Source organism: Halyomorpha halys, unplaced genomic scaffold (assembly GCF_000696795.3).
Source record: "Halyomorpha halys isolate HHAL.00 unplaced genomic scaffold, Hhal_1.1 Scaffold621.1, whole genome shotgun sequence".
Lineage (NCBI taxonomy): Eukaryota > Metazoa > Arthropoda > Insecta > Hemiptera > Pentatomidae > Halyomorpha > Halyomorpha halys.
Window position 1 is genome coordinate 438,789 of NW_027114912.1, and position 21,262 is coordinate 460,050.

General features: G+C 29.6%; 1 protein-coding gene across 1 annotated transcript in view; it reads right to left on the reverse strand.

Annotated features, from left to right (window-relative positions):
* Nucleotides 1-16,076, reverse strand: part of Hexo1 (Hexosaminidase 1) — a 60,085-nt gene extending 44,009 nt beyond the window's left edge. The window contains exon 1 of the mRNA XM_014427090.2: nucleotides 16,034-16,076. The gene's annotated coding sequence lies outside the window, so the exon portion shown is untranslated. The remainder of the gene's footprint in view (nucleotides 1-16,033) is intronic.
* Between the last annotated feature and the right edge of the window lie 5,186 nt (nucleotides 16,077-21,262).

Consider the following 21,262-nt stretch of genomic DNA (forward strand, 5'->3'; position numbering starts at 1 on the left):
AAAAATAATTTTAATATTCAGAGCTCCACATTTTTAAAACTAAAAAACCTAAAAAAAAAAAATCATTTAAAGTCGAGTAAATGTTCTAAAATATAAGCCCTAAAATATTTTTTTTTACCTTCAACTGTTCCCAAAATAGTTTCTAAAATAACAAAATTTCATTAACGAAAAATCATTAGTGAACTTTATCTCAGGATTCATTAGACTAACAGATGTATCTTTCTCTTGATGGGCGATTGGGCTAAACCTTGGGAGGGATAAGCGGAAAGGAATACTTCCGTCCAGGATATCGCCGGTTTGAGACAAAGAAAAATATATAAATGAATTATTCAAAGGGAGTACGATTTTTATTATTCAACAGTTGTAGCTTGATGACACCAGGTAATTCTTATATCCTTTTTAAAATTTTGATTGGAATTAATTAGCTAAGAACAAGTCATCAAGACATCACTAGGCCCTGTTATAATTATAAACCCAACACCCGAGCCCTGCAATAATCGACTTTATTATTTAATATATGGAAAGTTTATTTTTTCAACCATTTTGAATTAAATTTTATAAATCCTCTCTCTTTACATTTATGCAAACATATAAATAAATAATCTACTCTTATTAAATACCAAAAATTCAATTTTTCAACTTCTTAAAAATAATTTACACGACACTATTTAGAAAGGAGTATTTAAAAATATTCTTACTAGCAAAATTTCCTTTTTAATTTACTCTAAAATTTCATATAGTATGTTCTTCCACTTAGTTTCTCAATTATGTAAATACATAAGAATATACCATTTACCAAAAAACTAATAAGTAATAAGACATTGTTGAAAAACTTCAAAAGTTTGATTTAAAATATATAGGTATATTAATATTAATCAGACCAATCATTTTTTTGTTTAATTTTTATTTAAAATAATATTAAAAATATTGAAATTGCTACTAGTTACAACAAAGTCTAACGGAAAAATGAATGATTAGAGGTTCGAATCCGGCCTGGGGTATTGACTTTTTTCATTGCTGCGGTGGTCCAACGTAATGAAAATTTAATTCCCACCATGGTTAGAAGAGGTTGGTTACCTTTAGATAACTCCCCCCCACCCTCTGTATGTCAGAAATAACCAGGAAGGGGGTCATTTAAAAAAAATATTCGGCACTTCTGTTCACTTTTTTTTCTTGTTAGTTTTTTTTTTAGACCATATTAAACTCTTCTTATGTTAATCATTTCACTGCTTTACCTCAAATTAGTCTATGTCATAATATAATTTTTTTTTTAATTTATTTATTACTATTTACCACTGTACATTATAATACATTTAGTAAATTTGATTTCAGTTAAATCGGATTGTTACAGGCGGGTAGAGAAATTACCCATTGGTAGCACTCTAATGACGTTTTACATTAACAGGTCTCGTGGCCATCTTCTTTTTAGGCGCCTCGGAGGATTGTCAGGAATGGAAGAGGAAGCATGGTTAGAAACCAGTGAGTAGGTGGTCCAGTTGTAGTGGAAGGAGAAATATTTGGTTCGGGTTAAATCTGGAACATTAAGCTCTTTATGTATAATTTTATTTGTGACAAAGTAAGGAGCATTGAGGATTTTGGATTGCAATGATTGGATACGAGAGGAATTCGAAGGTTTAGTGGAGCCCTAAAGCTCAACTCCGTATGTCCAGATTGGCTTTATTACAGTCATGTAGACCTTTTGTAATGAATTGGAAGTTTAGACCGTTTGTCCAGTAAGTTCTGTAAAAGTCGAAATCGACGTGTAGTTTTCTGTCTTTTCATTCTTGTGTGAGGATTCCAGGTTTGTCGTTTGTCCAGATGTAGTAATAAAATGAACATTATTAAAGGAGACTGTAGGGCAGTCGGTAGGATTACGACGAAGGGTAAACATGATTGATGGGATTTATTTTAATCCTCCAATTACAACACCATTCGAGGGCTGTGATATGGGATATACTATAAATTAAATAAGGAAAAACTAAAATAAGATTAAAAAGAATAAATATTCGCATACGTACATCTACATGTGCATAATATGAGAAATTTAGTTCAAACATTAATTTTATGCAATAGAAATTAGCCAAAAACGGTGAAACATATTAGAGAGTATGTGAATTTCCTAACCTCCAACGCATCTAACTCTGAATTTTCCAATTAAATAGTGAACTTATTATTAAAAAATTTTAATGTAAAAGGATTATAACCCGAATTCATGTACTTTTGTGATTTGACGCGTCGTGAATTCGTTAATCGCTACTAACCAAAACGATTTTTTTACGTTTTTAACGATTTGTGCATAAACAATGCGGTGAATTGAGAAAAAAATAAGAATGGAACAATTAATTTTTTTAGATTATAAATAACTATCTTTCTTATAGGATTCATTCTTAATCCTTCATCACAATTAGAGTTTCATCGATCGTCTGACGCGAATAAAATGGTCCGTATGATGATGATACCTCAAGAGTAAACATCTCAATTATGATGATTCCTATACGAAATTGAATTCAATAAAGATTTTATTATTTATAGATTTTTCATTTTTCGCGCTAAATAAATTTTAATTTCTTAATAAATTTGATTTGTCTTTTGAAAATAAAATCTTAAATACTTGAGAAAGTTGGAGATATAATTTGATAACACTAATATTGAACCAAATTGGGTCAAATCGGACGAGACGTTTTCGAATTAGAGATGTGCCGAGAAAAGTGTGTTTACGCAGGCGCAAGCGAAAGCAGCATATGTATGGAATCTTATAAAATCGACACTAACCCGCACAATCACTAAAAAAATTTTCAAAATCGAACTATCATTTCGAATCCCTGAACACAAATTTGACTAAAGTGAGACAAACATTAGACCAAATTTGTCGTTAGTTATCAAATATATAAAACGCCTATGGGCATTTTCGATTCTGTGAACATAATTTTTTTTTCATCAACTGTGTGAATAGAAAGCCCCCCACTTCTACGATCGGCAATGAGGAAACAGAAAGAAAAAGGAAGGTAATTAATTCCTCTCTCTTTGATCTCTCGATGCATTTGATCTAGAGAACCGCTATTCCCCGCAATTGAATACCACGCAATTCGTAATTTTGCCGTTATAGGACAATAACTCCAAACATTTTCAACATTCCGGTCTAATAGTTCGTTTATGTGCTCGAGTAGTGAAAATAAAACACATTATAATTAATAAATATTAAAAATTATCTGAAAAACTATTCTTTCTTATAATAAAAATAAACAAAACAATTAAAAACAAATTATTGGAGAAGTTTGTCGGGGGGTGCGGTCAGCAAAGAACAACATAAATAAACAAAACAATATTTATTTATTTTATGCTGACTTTTCGACTGTTCAACGGTCAACTATCTACACCTCAAAAATAAATTACAATTTCTTCAACTTGTAAACATTCATCACAATAACATTAAGGGATTATATTATACTATCACAAGAATATACAACTAATTATACGTTCCAAATTACCTTAAAAAAAAGTAATAAAATGAAAATTAAAAAATAAATTACTCCACTAACGCCTGTTGAACAGATTCGATACTTAGGACTCCATCTTGACAAGAGACTTACTTGGAATCCACACACAAGACTGAAACGACAAGAAACTGCTAGTAGATTCCGATTGCTACAACACTTACTTGACAAACGCTCTAAACTCCCATTCACTACAAAAAAAAATAGTATACACTACGATAATCAGACCAATTTGGACATATGAAATTGAGCTCTGGGGGTCCACCAAACCATCAAATTCCTCCCGCATCCAATCCTTACAATCAAAAATCCTAAGTAAAATCCTTGATGCTCCTTATTAGGTTACAAATAAACTCATTAACAAAGACCTTAACACCCCATCCGTTGCAGAATTGGCCTCGTCTTATCATTCCAAACTCCTTAACCATCCTAACCCATTAATTCTTAATCTTTCATCCTTAACAATCCCTGATGATCCTCCGAGGCGTATGAAAAGAAGATGGCCACGGGACCTTCTAATTTAAATTAATGTTTGAAGTACCACCGATGGGTGGTTCCTTCCCAAGATTTTCAAGTGTATATGAAATATACAATATATTTACTTATTGTATTATTTTGTGCAGTTGTAAATTACATTAAATAAATAAATAAATAAATAAAAATAAAAAAATAAATAAATTTATATTTCTAGAAGAGGAACTCGAAAAAATTGCTAGGGCTGCATATCTGTATCGAGTTACTAATACAAAGCATACAGACAATATTAATAGGGATGAGAGCGAATTAGTTGAGACCAGTCGAATACAACCCCCCCCCCCTTTTTGACCAATACAGTTCATAATACCAAAGTCTAATGCAACTGATTATGTAGGATTCCCAGTGAGTACAATAGAATAATGGTTTCCTGAAACTTGTTCCTCAATAATAATTACACGAAACCTGACAGGGAAATTGAATTGTTACTAATTCAACATAAATAACTTTGTGAGAATTCATTGTAAGCTCTAAGCCTAAATGATTAGTTTTATACAATCTTCCCACATTGAGGATTTTACTAAACCCAATAACTGAGGAAAAAGTATTTGAAAATCAGTTTTCCTTTTTTTTTTTCTCATACCAGCAATGTCAGGATCTGATGGCATCCTATTTGATAATTCTGCAATTATATTTATTCTTGAATTATTCCGAATTAACAATTCCCTAAATCTCTTTTCATGTTTCCTTGACTTTTTGAACTTCTTCAGTCTTTTTCTTATTGGGATTATGAATGTTTTAATCGTTTGTCTTCCATAGAAAGATAATGTTTAAGCTGCTAAACCACACGTATTCCTTTAAACATAAATTTCTTGTTGTTTCTAAAGACTTGCCATATCTATGCAATGTTATTTCAAATCTACAATGAAGACAACTATATTATTGATGGAAAAACAAAAAAATTTTTTTATTTATTGTTATTTACAACTGTATAACATATATACAATAAGTAAACTTGCTGTTAAAATCGCTGATGTGAGATAGTGATGACTGTGATGACTGTGAGATAGTGACATGATACAAATATGTGGAGAATCTACCCATTGATAGAACTCCAATAACATTTCTAGAGGAGAAGATTCCAAAGCCATCTTCTTTTCAGACGCCTAGGAAGATTATTAGGTAATGAAGGAGAAGCCAGGTTAGAAACCAGTGGATTTGGGTGTTTCGGAAGTTTTACATGGAAGGAATGGTATCTGGTTCTGGCCAAATCGGCTACATATAGGACATTGAGGTCATGATGGATGACTTGATTTGTGACAAAGTAAGGAGCATTAAGGATTTTACGAAGAAAAAAAAATATATTTAGGAATATAGGGGTTCTGAAAATAAAAAAAAATGTATACCTAATATATAGAAATCAATATTTTTTTTTTTGTTCATATTTTATGCCCTACCATATTGTCCATTGCTTGTTTTTCTAAATGTTCATAATTCTCCGGTAAAAAAAAAAAATTACCAAAATGATTAGTTGAGTCATGCTGAAGTTTAGGGCCAAAAATGTTTATTTCCTTGAGGTGCTGAAAACTAATATGAACTTTTGAATTCTAAAAAATCTTTTACCTATCACACCTAAATTACCATATTTGTTATTTAATACCATTATAAGGGCGAAATATTGGTTTAAAATTAAGAAAAATTTTTCAAACGTTTTATTTTATATCTGTGTTTCATATTTGTTTAATCAGATCCTATTTGTACCCTTTGGCACAGTTTATAGATTCCTAAACTACTCCCAAGTTTAGTGTAGATTGGTTGAGTCGTCTTGATGTTATTTCATTTTCTTACCATATATGTGTATTATATAATGTTATTTATCGCTATAACCTAAATAGATATAATAATAAATTAATTAATGAATATATAACTAAATATATTAATTTATAAATATGTATATATAGTTGACCGTAAAAGTTTAAATATAAGAAGATGGTCAGGGTTGCGGTAAAAAAAATAGAACAAATAGTTTAAAACTATTTTAATGTCCGACGTTTCGCCCTACTCATCAGGGCTAAAAAGATACAAAAAAAACTGAGAATATTACAACAATAAGTTAATTTAAGCTAGGATAAATATTATGTAAAAATAAAGTGATAAGAAATTACTTATAAATAAAAGGAAGGAAGACATAAAATAGTATCAGTATAAAATAAACTTGGATAAACAATGTTAAGAATAAAAAATAAGTGACAATAGCAACAGTAAATTTTTTTTAAAAATACGTAAAATATACAGTTAAAAAAGTACAGGAGATGTACATAAAACGAAAACAATACGGAAAAAATAATAAAGCATTCTCATCCTTTTTTTTTTTTTGTTTATTCAAGTTTATTTTATACTGATACTATTTTATGTCTTCCTTCCTTTTATTTATATGTAATTTCTTATCAATTTCTTTTTACATAATATTTATCTTAGCTTAAATCACCTTATTGTAGTAATATTCTCAGTTTTCTTTTTTTTTGCAACGTCGGACATTAAAATAGTTTTGAACTATTTTTTCTTCTTATTTTGACCGCAACACTGACCATCTACTTATATTTAATACTTTTATGTTGAAATGAAAAGGAAGGAAGACATAAAATAGTATCAGTATAAAATAAACTTGAATAAAAAATGATAAGAATAAAAAAGAAGTAACAATGGCGAGAGTAAAAATTTTAAAAAATAAGTAAAATATACAGTTAAAAAAGTACAGGAGACGTACCTAAAACAAAAAACAATACGGGAAGAAAAAAAAAAGAAGAAGAAGAAAGTAAAGATTAATAAACGTCTTGAAAGAATAAATATAAATAAAAATAATAATAATGATATTAAATGAGCAAAGAACAAATCAGGACCACCTACCTGTTCAAAGCGAAAGGTTGAACAGAAGGCAAAAATAAAGCGGAAGCGTGGAGGAGTGGGGAGGAGGTGGCCAGCCGATTACGGCTTTATTTCTATTTCAAATACGTTGCGTATACAGGAAGTAGTCATAGAGATATGACGAAAAATGAAAAAATAATAAGAAAAAGATACAGAAATATGATAATAATAATAACTATAATAATTTTCTAATTTAGGAATAACTAAGTAAAATTAGAATGATACTTGATGATTTTGTATCTTTTTAGCCCTGATGAAGACCTGCAAAGTATGGCGAAACGTCGGACATTAAAATAGTTTTAAACTATTTGTTCTTTTTTTGACCGCAACCCTGACCATCTTCTTATATATTAGTTTATATTTTAAAAAATATATATTTATTGAAATTTATAACTGTACATTATAATACATTCAATAAATCTGTTATAATGGAGTGATACAGACGTGTAGCGAACTACCCGTTGGTAGCACACTAATGACGTTTTTACACTAGCAGGTCTCGGGACCATCTTCTTTTTAGGCGCCTCGGAGGATTAGGATGCGAGGTTAGAAGGTCTGTCAGTCTGTCAAGTATAGGTAGGGGGAATAAAAAACGGCGACTGTTTCAACACGAAAACAAAAATTCATTTTTCATTCGGAGCTCTATATCTTAAAAAGTAGCTAAACAAAAGTAAACCTAAGAGAACGTCATTTAAGGTAGAGTAAATTTGCTAAAATATGAGCCCTAATAGAGTTATTTACGTTCAATAGTTCTCGAGATATAGCATTTTTTAAAGCAATATTTCATATAAATGTTGCGAGGAACGTACTAAAAGATCAGTAGTTAGTGAATTTATTTTGAAAAATCTATATCTCAAAAAGCATTTGACGTACAGATATCTATTAGCACTCCAATTAAAGCTAGTTTAATGAGCTATAAAGTAGTTTATGACGTTTATTTTCGTAGGAGTAGTAGTTTTCATGAAATTTGCTAAAATAAATTGATTTATAGTTGTTCGGACAAATTTTCATTTGTCAAATTTATATTCATATGTGAATATCATAAAAACTACTGCCCCTACCAAGATAAGTGTCATAAACTACTTTATAGTAAGTTAAATTCCCTTTATTTCGAATGTTGGCAGACATATTTGCGTCTTTTGGGTCTAGAGATATATTTTTCCAAAAATCCAACATTTTGTACGAACAACTAGAAATTAACATTTTGTGAGTTTATTTTGTCAAAAATCATAAAAACTACTACGCCTACTAAAACATTATTAACTAATTTATATCACATTTAACTAGCTTTAATTTGAGTACTGGCAGACATCTTTACGTCCAATAGTTTCTGAAATAAAGTTTTTCATAAGTCAAACTTATTGTCCGAACAACTATAAATCAAATTATTAGAGCAAATATCATGAAAACTACTATGTCTACGATGGTAAAGGTCATAAACTACTTTATACTACATTACACTAGCTTTAATTTGAGTGCTAATAGACATTTGTACGTCGAATGGTTATTGAAATATAGATTTCTCATAATAGATCCACTTACTATTGATATTTCCGTACATTTTTATGAAATGTTGCTTTTTAAAAGGCTATATCTCGAGAACTATTGGACGTAAATAGCTAATTATGGCTCATATGTTAACAAATTTACTCTTCTTTAAATAATGTTCTTTTAGATTTTCGAGTGTTGTTGGTAGTTTTTATGATATAGAGCTCCAAATGAAAAATTAATGTTTTTTAAAGGGTTTGAAACAGCCGCCATTTTTTATTCCCCCTACCTATACTTGGCAGACTCATCAATTTCGACTAGTAATTATACATAGTTTTTATTGAAGTAATAAAAAATTGGGGTGAGACAACTGCCTTTTTTTCTTTCCGGCTCTTGTACTAATAGTACATGGATAGAAAATACAGAAAAGACAAGTTGAAGGTTTGTTATTGCTATCACCTTTTATTTCAGGTTTGAATTGCCATGATTAACGTTATTAATAGAGATCAAATATTCTATCTCTTTGTCAATACCTTTAGACGTCATGATCGGCCTATGAAACATCAAAAACCCCTAAAAAAAAAAATAGTACGTTTTTTTGATGTTCATCCTCCCAAAATGGGAAAATTACACACTGTTTACCGATGGAGGAATAGGAGTGATGAAGGAAGAATCAAAATCATAAGATAGTGTCTATTATTTCTCAACAATTAAATTTTTTTTTATCACATCATAATTTCAAATCTGTCTGTTATGTAACTTATAACAGTCATTAATTAATAGCCATCTACTAATATATTACACAATTTATTATATTATTATTTTTATTTTCATTTTGTCCAAAATTAATTATTGGAGAAGTTAAGTATGTAATTTGTGTAATTACTTGCTAATTCGGTTCAAAGCATTGACAAACAGAATGGGTGCTTCCCATAATTCTAAAATGAATAATTAATTATCATATTACCGTTTTTGGTTTTTTTTTTTTTTTTTATTGATCATGATATAGATAAAAATAAAACATATTATTTTAAATATTTTATAAAAATCTTTCGTAAAATCCTTAATGCTTTGTTACAAATCAAGTCATCCATCAGGACCACAATGTTACATATGTTGCCAATTTGGCCAGAACCAGATACCAAACTTCTCAACCACACAAACCCACTTGTTTCTAATCTGACTTCTCCTTCATTACCTTATAATCATCCTAGGCGTCTGAAAAGAAGATGGCCTCGAGATCTTCTCCTCTAGAAATGTTATTGGAGTTTTATCAATGGGTAGATCTTCCACATGTTTGTATCATGTCATTTTATCACTAACAGCAAATTTACTTGTTGAGTATATTTTTATACAGTTGTAAATAAATTATAAATATTTCAAAAGCATTGTATACAACTTTCTTTTCATCGTTAGTTTTTTTAGTGGGATTCATTTTAAACTATTATGTATATCACACAAAATGATTCTTGAAAATCGTATGGACCACTTTACACCCACTATTTAAATCTATATAATAATAAATATTTTAATAACGGTTTTAAATTATTTTAAACATTTTTGTGACGTGTCGGCTCTAATTCATTGGACATTCTCAGACTACAATCCTCACTAACCCCAGTCACACTAGTAAAATATTGTTTTATGCATACATCAAAAGGAAGTACTTGTTGTAACTTGTTATAACTTTTTAAATTATAGTGATGAAATTTAGGAGTAAATAGTTTTAATATTATAATTGAAAGTAGAAATAATTTAAAGTGTATCTGTTCCCACATTTTCGGCTAGGTTATAATCCTCCATCAAGGTTAAGAAAAAAGAATAAGAGAATAACATGAGAGAAGAATATTCATAGTGGAAACACAAGAAGGAACTTGAAAAAAAAATTATGGAATAAAATTGAATAAAACATTGAATAAAAAAAAAGAAAAAAACAGTAACATGAACAATTTAGAGATAGAGAAAAGTCAGAAAATTTTGAATTTTTTTTCAATATGTCCCTCTTGGATGATATTGTGTCCATGTTCCGAACCCAAAATTAAAGAGGTGAAAATCAATGATTTTTTTTTTTGTAATAACTAAGTAAAATAATGTTGTCTGAACCTTTTCTTTCTTATGAGTTTGTAAAATATTTTAATTAATTGTAATGGTATTCGCAATAACTATCAAACTTATCAACACCGTCAAGACACCTTGTTTTTTAAATTGTTCACTTCAGTTTGCAAAATAGCAATACGGCAACAAAAAATTTTTTAATTTATGAAATTTAAAGATGAAGAAGAGTGCCTAACATTAAATTATAGAAAATGTATTATTTCACCATTATTTGCAGGGCGACCAAAGCAAATATTTCAGGTCTTCAACAAAAGAACTGTCTACCATAATTAAATAAAAATATAAATAAATTTTACTTCGTATTTTATGCTGTGAATTTGTCATTAAAAAATAAATACCAGAATTGATAAAATTCAGTGTGATTTAAAACTATTTAAATACATGTTAAACAAATTATTGCATATAAAAACTGATTCATAAAGTCCTATAATTTTTTTTTAATATTTATTTATTGCTATTTACAACTGTACATTATAATATATTTAGTAAATCTGATCTAAGTTAAATTGGAGTGTTACAGACGTGTAAAGAAACTACCCATTGCTAGCACTCTAATGACATTTTACATTAGCTGGTCTCGTGGCCATCTTTTTTTCAGGGGCCTCGGAGGATTGTCAGGAATGGAAGAGGATGTAAGATTAGAAACTAGGGAGTTTGAGTGGTTAGAGAGTTTATAATGGAAGGAGTGATATCTGGTTCGGACTAGATCGGTTACATATGGAACATTAAGGTCTTTATGAATGATTTTATTTGTGACATAGTAAGGAGCATTGAGGATTTTACGAAGTAGTTTGGATTGTAAGGATTGAATACGAGAGGAATTCGAAGGTTTAGTGGAGCCCCAAAGCTCAATTCCATATATCCAGATTGGCCTTATTACAGTCATGTAGATCAGTCTTTTGTTATGTGTTGGAAGTTTAGACCGTTTGTCTAGTAAGTGCTGTAATAGTCGAAATGGACGTGCAGTTTCCTGTCTTTTCAGTCTTGTGTAAGGATTCCAGGTTAATTGTTTGTCCAAATGTAGTCCAAGGTAGCGGATCTGTTCGACAGGGTAAGAGTAACATCATGAAACTGTAGGGCAGTCAGGTCATGAAATTTAAAATCACAAAGTTTGAGGGAAGGGGTTAATTTTGGTTTTCTTTGTCATTTTTTTTTCTCCTATGCCACAAGAAATAGGCTGTTAAGCCATTTTCCCTCTCGCAGCCCAATATAGGTTGTCTTTTGCCTTTAGTCGGTTTGCATCTTGTATAATCTTTAGGCCTATATATGTTTAAATACGATCCTCATCCATGTCACTCATGTTGCTAAGAGGACATGTCGTTGAGTCTGCGATGTCTATCCGATGGAGGTGTTTTTTTAGATCATGTCCTGTCACTAGGCGGAAACAAGTCACCCTCTCGGCTTTGCTAAGATTGCCGGGGATTCGATCGTCTTCTTGGTTAATTACATAGGTTTATTATATAAAAAATTAAACCAAAACAAAACCATCACGAATTTAATTAAATCCACAGGTGGTTAATCCACTGCTACCACAATTGAAATTAAATTAAAATATACGCATTATATAATGCGTATATTTTAAGTTAAAGATGACATTAAAATATACGCATTATATAATGCGTATATTTTAAGTTAAAGATGACATTAAAATATACGCATTATAAAAGGTGAGTTTCGAAGCGAATAAAAATATATATTTAAGTAGTGAATTTTATTTTAAAAGTAAATATTTAAAATTCAAAATATTTATATATACTACCTTTTTTTGTAATTCATTATCCAAGAATTAAATCTGCGCCCGGGTTTTAAATCAAAATAGAGACGAAAAAGAGCTAAAAATACTTTTCTCCGCATTGAAATGTAAACTACTTCCCTGATGGCTTAGTAGATACCAGATAGGGTCAGAGCGAGAGATTTCTTCCAAGATAAGAAAGAAACATATTAACGTTATCTAGAAAAATGAGACATAAATATAACTGTTATATGCTTCAGAAGAGACTTTTAGCTACTCGTAAACGATAAAACGAAAATATTTTCAAAGATAAGAAAAAAAAGTTTCAGAGATGTATATAAATGGTTGATACACTTGATATCATTATATAATACGTTACAAATAAAATCATTACCATTTGTTTCGAATAATTCCTTTAGACTTAAACATAATGAAATTATCCATAATAAATTATATAGACAGTTATGTAATTTATATTTATTATTTATATTAAATTTAATTTTAAATCCAGCAATTTTATTACTTTCGTTCCTTGTAAGGGATAGCTTATTATTATTCTAATTAAACCATTTGTTATGGCTGGTATAAAATATTTTATAAAGATAAAATAATTCAAAATTTATATTGCTGCTATTTAATTTAGCGGTATAAAAAACAAATGCTCCAACCAACCTAAAAATCTAATCCAGTATAACAAATAATCATTATGTAAGCCTTGTGAACTTTCTTACCTTGGGATGTTTTGACAACAACACTTGGTCAATATTTTGAGTCATGACAAAATATTTTATTACTTCTATTTATTTTTGAAATTTACATAAAAATACATTTAGTAAATGTGATGTTAGATTAGAATGGCATGACACGGACATGTAGAGAAACTATCCACTGGTAGCACAATAATAGCATTGCTACATCAGGTGGATTCCCAGGAATAGAATAGGAAGCAAGGTTATAAACTAGTTGGTTTGGGTGGTTGAGAAGTTTAGAATGGAATGATTTATATCTGTTTCGGGCTAGATCGGCTGCATATGGAACATTAAGGTCTTTATGGAGGATTTTATTTGTGGCAAAGGAGCATGGAGGATTTCGGATTTTAAGGATTTGATACTCGTCGGTTTAGCTGGAGCCCCAAAGCTCAACTCCGAAAGACCCTTTTTATAATCATTTAGATCAGTCTTTTTGTAACGGATTGGAAGTTTGGACCGTTTGTCCAGTAAGTGTTGTAATAGTAGGAGTCTACGTATAGTTTTCTTTCTTTTCAATCTTGTGTGAGGATTCCAAGTTAGACCTTTGTCCAGATGTACAAGGTTCGGATCTGATCGTCAGAGGTAAGAGCAACATTATTAAAAGATACTGTAGGGCAGTCAGTAGGTTGACAACGAAGGTGATTTGATGAGATTTGTTGGGATTTATTATATTCCTTCTATTTCGACAGCATTCTTCGAGGATTGTGATACGGTATTGCAGAGTTTGGGGTACAATTAAAGGGTTATTATTAACTGCGAACACACGTGTCATCACATATTTGGTGAGGATAATGTTACGATTAGTTAGGATGTTAGCTGAATAAACTGGGGAGAGGATGGAACCGAGGATACTACCTTGAGGAATACCAACGGACTGAATTTAAAAATTAAAAATTAAAATAATTAAAAAAAAAAAAGTAGTAATAATGAAAAGTTACAAATGGTATATTAACATACATGGATTGATGAATTTCGTTTATAAATAAAGAATGACAATTTACAATGCTTCTGGAACTGGACCCACAGAAAATGATTACAAAGGGGGAATTTGAAGATGAACGAATTTGAGGGATGGATGAAGACAGGGACGAGGATTGGATATGATCTGTCGAATACTTCGCTTCAGCGGGCGGTGGTATAAAAATCTGAAGTGAGGAATTACAGAAGTGTAAAGAGAGCGAAGAAGATAATTTGGTAAAGGAATTATTTAATATTTACGATGGCTGGAAGGGTAAAGCTTCATGATTGCAGGATATAGAGGTAACCCTAGGAATCCAGAAGACGAATCGTAAATAGCAATTTATCAAAACGTTATATCTTTGCCTCAAGATCCTCAGAGACACTATATCGTACAACAGTTGTCAAAGTGAAGTAATACTAGCGAGATAACTCGAGGTTTCAAAAGGATAAAGGTACGATGGTAGTTCAATCGCTTTAAGGTGGAAAATGTACAAGGAAAGATGCGGAGGTTTTTAATAATTGGATAGAATCTGATGGGATTATTAGTAAGGAAAATGTATATTTATACACGTGTGTGTAAAGTAGAAAGAAAAAAAGAAGTGAAAGGAATATATCGAAAAAAAGAGAGGAGAGTGTGTTACATGTTTCCTATGTAACCGATCTAGCCAGAACCAGATATCACTCCTTCCATTATAAACTCCCTAACCAATCAAACCCCCTAGTTTCTAACCTTGCATCCTTTTTCCATTCCTGACAATCCTCCGAGGCGCCTGAAAAGAAGATTGCCACTAGACCAGCTAATGTAAAATGTCATTAGAGTGCTAAGGGTAGTTCCTCTACACGCCTGTAACACTCCATTTTTAATAAGATCAAATTTACTGAATGTATTCTGTAATATTCAGTTGTAAATTCCAATGTGTGTTATTAAAATATTATAAAATATTCAACCTCCTATTTTAAAAAAATATTTACTTAAAAATATTATAGTATAATAATATCACATTCAAATTTTTCATTCTACTCCTCTCTCATTAGTAAAAATCATCCCTTTATTTAAAACGTCTCTACTAATCACAAGGTAAGTCATAAAGAAGTTTTACAAACAATCATCCCATAATTCAAGGGATTTCCCTAGGAAGTGATATAATCAGCAACGGAAATGATTCTAAGGAAATGAATAAATAGCCTAGATAAAGTAGAAGCAATAACATTGAAGAGAAAATAGAAAAAATAAAATAAATTATTCAAAAAAATTATATGGCTACTCAAAACATTTACATAAAATCGGTATTACACCGATAATCCTACACGCAAAAAAAAAATGAAAAGATCTATTATATTTTTAAAAAAATAACAATATAAAGCAAAAATATCGAACACCTAAGCTCCTTAATAAACTGACTTTTTAAACGCTGGAAAGAAAAAATAAAATTCATAAATTTATTCGAAAAATTCCTACTCTTTTTAAAAAGAATTTTTCTTCTTGAGAAGCAAACTAAGATCGACTTCTGTTATAATTAAAACAAAAATAAAATTAACATGATTTTATTTTTCTATTTTGTACATTTTGAGTAAATAGCCGAAGTATACTCTCATATACACAATGATGTGTGATTTCATTCATTAAATAATGAAAAAGAATATTACACAGAAATCACCTATTGAAATAAATTTAGTTTTTTTGACTCTTTACTCATGATAATTATTTTAAAGAAATATTAATTGGACGTACAATGTTTGCTGTACGTTAGTTATATACTTTTGTATCCTTTGCAAGAGAATGAAGAAACGTATATCTAAAAAAACATTGTGCATACACCACGAAAAAAAGATATTATTTGTAAACCTTACAGAAGAAGCCAATTAAAAAAAAAAAAATGTGCAAAAAGTATATTATAAGCATTACATTGTTTTATAAATTATACGTGTGACTTGCAATTTAACTTAATTCGAGTTAAACATATTTTTATAAATTAGAAATAATATTTTATACATAATAATACAAATAATATTTTTTTTCAGTTACGACGTTCTTACATTCAACGTCAACAGATAGAGAGAGAAATTGGTAGTGGGAGAGAGAGAGATTGACCTACCTCCTGCTGTTGTGGCGTACGACCGAACACTGAAAGGAGACAGCAGAACTGTACTCGAACCAGTCCGGCCCACCACATCTTATATTAACAAAGGTCATCGACCTCTTTTATTTTTTAAGTCCCTACTCCTACTATACCTATATATTAACATTACATTTTCATCATATTTGTATCGTAGCAATAAAAAAAAAAAATTATAAAGTGTATGATTTACGCCCGAATTAAAAAACTTTTTACTTTCACTTACCTATATATAAGGAATATATAGTAGGGGGTATTCCATGATCTTGATTTTAACATGTTAAAGCGTGTTAAATTGAAAAACTCATCTTAAAAGGAGAAATATTTCCTTCTTTTACCATGTTAAAATTATATAACATATAACATAGTTGAGAGTCTCTTAATAAATCTGATAATAGAGAATGACGTCACGCAACAGACCAACTAAGCTCGTCACCGTTTTGTTAGGTTACTTGAGAGTTGTTTGTGTTTTAATGGGTTAGTATTGTTTTGGATGTTTTTAAATTTAATAAATCAATGGATGAAAATAATAATAATGTAATGACAGTTGTCAATTATACTTATAACATTTAACATAGTAAAACATTTTACATTTAGCACAGGACCATGAATACCCCTACTAAGGGAAAATATCGAAATCTTAAAATATTTCAAACCCTAGTTTTCGACGGAAGTACAAAAATTTGAGGCTCCTGAGTTAAATTAACCAAGTCTAACAAAATGGTCAGTGTCTCCATACATGTATATGTCTGTATGGTAGGCCTAGTTCAAAAAAGAAAAGTTCATATAACATATAACATGGTTCAGAGTCTGTTAATAGGTCTGCTAAATAGAGAATGACGTCACGCAACAGACCAACTGAGCTCGTCACCGTTTTGTTTGTTGTGTTAAGTTACTTGAGAGTTGTTTGTGTTTTAATGGGTTAGTATTGTTTTGGATGTTTTTAAATCTAATAAAACAATGGATGATAATAATAATAATAATAATAATGTGATGACAGTTGTCAATTATCTCATCTTAATTCTCTTCCTCACAAGTCAGAAGATCAACAAGACAAGTAGCTAAACATTTACATAACTTCCACTTTTCACTCAATTTAGGCATGTTGTAATAAATTATTCTAAATAGGACTGCTCACAATCTTGTACTTATAAGATTTAACATAGTAAAACATTTTACATTTAGCATAGCACCATGAATACCCCTACTAAGGAAAAATATCGCAATCATAAAAGTACAAAATTTTGAGGTATCCTAAGTTCAAATAACCAAGTCTAACAAAATGTTAGTGTGTCCATATATGTGTATGTATGTATGGTAGGCCTAACTCAAAAAAGAAAAGTTTTACGAAACTGGTATTACATATTTAACGCGGATATATACATGGGCGTGTGAAGGAACATTTTTGCTAAAATCGACCGACCGGATGTGTCACTCTAAAGTATCCATTTTTAACATTTTTTCGATTTTCTCCAAAACATCTCTAACGACTTTTTTTTTTCGTTCCCTTCATTAAAATAAATTAGTTCATCATACATATACAATACAAGAAATGTATTATATATGCTTTTACTGAATCTTCTCTATTTGATTAACATGTGGCATTATAATAGTACAAGAGCCCAAGAGAAGAAAAAAGGCAGTTATCTCACCCCGATTTTTAATTACATAATTGAAAACTAGGTATAATTACTAGTCAAAGTTGATGAGTCTGCCAAGTATAGGTAGGGGAAATAAAAAATGGCGGCTGTTTCTTGACGTTAAAAATAATTAATTTTTTTTTTCGGAGCTCTATATCCTTAAAACTACCAACAACAATAGAAAATCTAAGAGGACATCATTTAAAGAGTAAATTTGCTAACATTTAATTCCTAATAGAACTATTTACGTTCAATAGTTCTCAAGATATAGCTTTTTAAAAAGCAACATTTCATAAAAATATTGCATGGAAAGTACTGAAATATCAGTAGTTAGTGAATTTATTAGATAAATCTACATCTCAGGAACTGTGACGTACAGATATCTATTAGCACTCAAATTAAAACTGGTTTAATGAGCTATAAAGTAGTTTATGACGTTTATTTTTGTAGGAGTAGTGGTTTTCATGAAATTTGCTAAAATAAATTGATTTATAGTTGTTCGAACAAATTTTCATTTGCTAAATTTATATTCATATGTGAATATTAAAAAAACTACTACCCCGACGAAGGTAAGTGTCATAAACTATTTTATAGTAAGTTAAATTTCCTTTATTTTGGTTGCCGGCAGACATATGTGGTGTCTTATGGGTCTAGAGATATTTTATTCAAAAATCCGACACTTTGTACGAACAACTAGAAATTAACATTGTGAGTTTATTTCGTCTAATATCATAAAAGCTACTACTCCTCCAATGATAAACATTATTAACTATTTCATAGTAAACAAGTTTTAATTTGAGTGCTGGCAGACATTTGTACGTCCAATGGTTTCTGAAATAATGTTTTTTATAAATCAAACTTATCGTCCGAACAACTACAAATCAATTTATTTTTGCAAATATCATGAAAACTACTATTCCTACGAAGGTGAAGGTCAAACTAATTTATAGTACATTAAACTAGCTTTAATTTGATGGCTAATAGATATCTGTACATCACATTGTTCCTGAGATATAGATTTCTCAAAATAAATTAACTAACTACTCATATTTTATTACATTTTTATGAATTGTAGCTTTTTAAAAAGCTACATCTTAAGAAATATTGGACGTAAATAGTTCTATTAGAGCTAATATTTCAGCAAATTTACCCTTCTTAAAATAACGTTCTTCTAGATTTTCTAGTGTTATTGGTAGTTTTTAAGATAAAGAACTCCAAATGAAAAATTAATGCTTTTTTGAGGTTTTGAACAGCCGCCATTTTTATTCCCCCCTACCTATACTTGGCTGACTCATCAATTTGACTAGTAATTATACATAGTTTTCATTAAAGTAATCAAAAATTGGGGTGAGATAACTGCTTTTTTTCTTCCCGGCTCTTGTACTATAAGGCGTTGATATCAGTCCAGCTAAGGTGTTATAGTCTAGCTATAGCTAAATGCTACGCCATGGAATAATTGGGACGTGAAGTGACCGTTCCGCTGGTAAACTCTAACGATTGAGAAAATTCGGTGAATAAATGAACAGTTAATGCAAGGTAGATTCTCATTGAAATAGTCTGATTTCTCAAAAATTTGTCCTCTTAAGTAACTATAATTTTATATATTTTAAAAAAGTAACCAGTTCTAATTGTTAGTAATAATAATGGATAAACGCACATTATAAAAAAAAATTAAGAATAATAGAAGGAGGAAAAAAGGAAATGATTTTTAATACCATATAGGTCTAATCATCATTGAAATAGCATAGCAGGGCTTAAATGCCAAATATGTTTATTTGAGAAAAATGTTCAGTTCAGTTAAATCGAATATTAAAGAATTTTAAGAAAAGGGATAACTAAAGGAGGAATAAAGAAATCCTATTCGAACGGAAAAAACCGAGACTGCCTGATCTTTACAGCTTCGTTATATTTTGTTAAACCTTTACATACTTGGAAGGAACAAACCTTATATTCGAGAAATCCTAAAATACGAATTTTTATGGTAAGTAAAAAATTTTATTTTCAGAGATTCATATCAGAACAGCAATAACTTAAACAGGAATTCATCAATCTACACAAAATTTGGTGACGTAAGCAGAATAGTAAGTGAAGGTTATGTATAAATAAGACATTAGTTTATTAATATATTATATATTAATGTCTTTTTTCAGATTAGATAATAATTTAAAACACTAAATTTTTCTCCGAAGTTTTAGAAAATTTTCAAAGCACAATTCATGATTCACACTTTAGTTATCAAGTTATATTAATAATTAAATTCATTTATTTCTAATGTAGGGTGTCAACAAGTGTATGACTTGTATCACTGTAAATTATATTTAAAAAATATATATATGTATATATGTATATATTACCATATATATATATATATAAGTTACGGTATGAGTCAGCTGTTATTTCGATGTCAGCTGACTGAGGAGATCAGCTGATCGAGGGTATATAACAGATGTAACGAACACAATAAAGTCAGTGTTTTACAGCAGTACAAGCGAGTTAGATCTTATTCCTTCTTCTCTTTTTTGACATTTTGCTTTTGCCAATACTTAACTTATATATATATATATATATCTGGCTATTAATTATTAATTTAATTATACCCAAAGAAATTAATCTTTATAACCAATTATATCTGTCAATTAGTCTCACGAAATTTTATTATGTAGTTTTAATTTTTGTTTTTATAAATCTTTATAATGATGGTAATCTGAATTAAGATAGATTTACTTGGGCAATTTAATTAGTAATGGAAAAAAAATTGAATCCTCATAAATCAATCTCAAGTCTATTTATTTATTTTTTATTAAAAACAATTTTTAGATGGTATGAGTTTTGACTGTGGTGTATCCGAAAAAGAAAAAAAAAACATTATAAAGAGATTATATGTGCTGGTGCACAGATGATAATCTAAATTATTTATTTAAATAATCAACAAATTTCATTTATCAATTGTTGAAGATGTATTATTTTTTGAGTATTGTTAAAATAATTATACAGCTCAAAATATTACCCATAATTTAACAAAACATTCAAATAATTTTAACAAAATACTACGGTACCTAAAGCTATCATGTTCGTCGTGAAAATATAGTATTATAGTCAATCGATATAATGAAAGTAAAACAGACGAATAATTATAGATCTCTTTGATAGTGGCCAAATGACTAAAACGCTTTAAAGAAAAAAAAAAATGATAGCTGTAATAATGGATTAAATGAAGTTTTTCTTTCAAAATATGTCATTTTAAAGTTTAATAGTGAATATATATTGTTAATATGATTTACAGTGAGCAACAGAGAGTCATATATTCATGCCGTACATTATAGGTACAAATAAATACATTAAATTATTATTTTAAATCAAATATGAAACTCAACTTTATTCAAAAATTTTTTTTTAATATCTTTATTGAAATTTACAACTGTATATTATATAATACATTAAGTAAATATGGTCTTTGTTAAAATGGAGTGTTACAGGCGTGTTGAGAAACTACCCATTGGTAGCACTCTGACATATTACATTAGCTGGTCTCGTGGCCATCTTTTTTTCAGGCGCCTCGGAGGATTAT